The sequence below is a fragment of the Monopterus albus genome, unplaced genomic scaffold (genome assembly GCF_001952655.1).
Source record: "Monopterus albus unplaced genomic scaffold, M_albus_1.0 scaffold92.1, whole genome shotgun sequence".
In the NCBI taxonomy this organism is placed as follows: Eukaryota; Metazoa; Chordata; class Actinopteri; order Synbranchiformes; family Synbranchidae; genus Monopterus; species Monopterus albus.
Genome location: NW_018127972.1, coordinates 804,603 through 806,458, shown reverse-complemented (window position 1 = coordinate 806,458; position 1,856 = coordinate 804,603). Strand labels below are relative to the sequence as shown.

The 1,856-nt window shown below is 38.2% G+C and overlaps 1 protein-coding gene across 1 annotated transcript in view; it reads right to left on the bottom strand.

Annotated features, from left to right (window-relative positions):
- csnk1da (casein kinase 1, delta a) overlaps window positions 1-1,856 on the bottom strand; it is a 22,763-nt gene that overhangs the window by 12,197 nt on the left and 8,710 nt on the right. The gene's annotated exons all lie outside the window — the stretch shown is intronic.

Below are 1,856 nucleotides of genomic sequence, written 5' to 3'. Positions count from 1 at the left end.
AGGGAAAGAACAAACACACATCATTTAGACGATGTATGGAGTAGAGAAGGCCTGCCTGGGTACACATGAAAATATTGGTGGTTTAAACAGCAAAGCAAGCCAAAATGTTAAAGAAACCAGCAGTGCGAACTGTGGGTATTCTGCTCTTCTTTCATGTATCTACTTGCATGCACAGCCCAAATGCCTTACGGCTATTATTATACTTTCATTTAACTCCTTTGTCAGACATGAGGATTTTGGGACTTGTCCACCTGAGAACACACGCTGCTGCTGGGCGTTGCTGCTAATCTGACAAATCAGTGCTTCAGATGGTTCCTTCCTAAATATGGTTATAGGGTCCAGTTCCCTCTAAGCAAACACAGCAACTAGACACCAGGATACATAATCCTATTACACACACGGTCTCATATGGGCTCCAGTTCAATTGTTAAGGCTAACAGCCGCACCAATGGAGCGTCACTGATTTCTCTGTATGATGTTGTCTGGGTAGGCTGAGCCGCAACCAGGGCCATAACAGTTTAAAGCTAACGTGCTACAATTTATACTCAACTGTTAAAATAAAGCTGACAAAAAGCCTGTATATTTGTGGCTGTACAATATGTAAGAGGTGCTGTGACAAAGTTTCGCAATGATGCAGGAAAACAGCAGCTGAGCCTGACACAGGGCAACACTGCCGTTTGTCCAACTAAAATGAAATGGCATCTATCTACCTCTTGCTAGCTACCCAGATCTGCATCAGCTTCAGTGATTTAAAAAAAAAAGGTCAATTTACCTAAACAACATTCCTCTGACCTTCACTGTATTGACAAATAGCTTGTTTTGCCTAGCAAACTGTTCAAAAGCCAAACATGTCATTTACAGTAAGAGTTGAAATGATTAACTGGTGATTAAAAACCATTTCCAAATCATTTTCTGTGAAATAATTAGTGAATAGACTAATTGCTTCAGCTCTGATGGTGTCTGACAGAAGTTGCATAATCTCACCTTTCATCTTGCAGCTCATAGTCATTGATGATGATCTTAATTACATTAAACCGTATAATATTCACTGTGAATATCTGCAATAATCAGTGTGCCAAAGTCTCCCATCAAACTCCTATAAGGTAATTTTATGACTGCTTGATGTCATTGTATTACAAGTAAAACAGTCTAACACCACTGGTATTTATGTTGATCAGAAGAAAATTAATCATTAAAATTTAATTGATCAAATTAGCACTTGTATATTTGCTGGCTTATTCTGTGTCATGTTACTGTAATATGAACATCAAGCAAAAGACAGAACACTAAGTAAGCATTTAAAGGCATAATTGTGGCAGTGATAACATGTCATGTATATTACAAATTTATAGACTGAATTGCTAAGAAAATAACTTGCGGATTAATTAATATTAATAATAATAACTGCAAATAGCCATTTCCTGCAGCCCCAAACACAGAGCTTTAATGTTTGTATTTAAAGCATGCCCTTTGCTTATAGATTTAACACACTTTACACTGTACAGTTTTGTGCATCAGTACAGACACAATGAATTTTATAACTCGGACATGTTGTTGCACTTTGTGCTGTAGCTGTAAAAGTGTCTGCAAAAGGCTCTTCCTAGATTGAGCAACTCATTTCAGTGTGCAATTACAGGAATGTGATTTGTCTGGACAGATTTTCTGGAGAAATGCAGCCCCTTGTTGAGCTTCTCAAAGAGAGGGTTGTGTGTACACACATGTATATTATTGGTAAAGCACTGCATGTGTGTGTTTTTATCTTGAGTACTGCTGCTGCCCAAACATGTTCAGACACATCCCTCTACACTTGTGCCCCAAGCAACAGAGGCAAACTAGTAAGTAGCACATCTTAAATA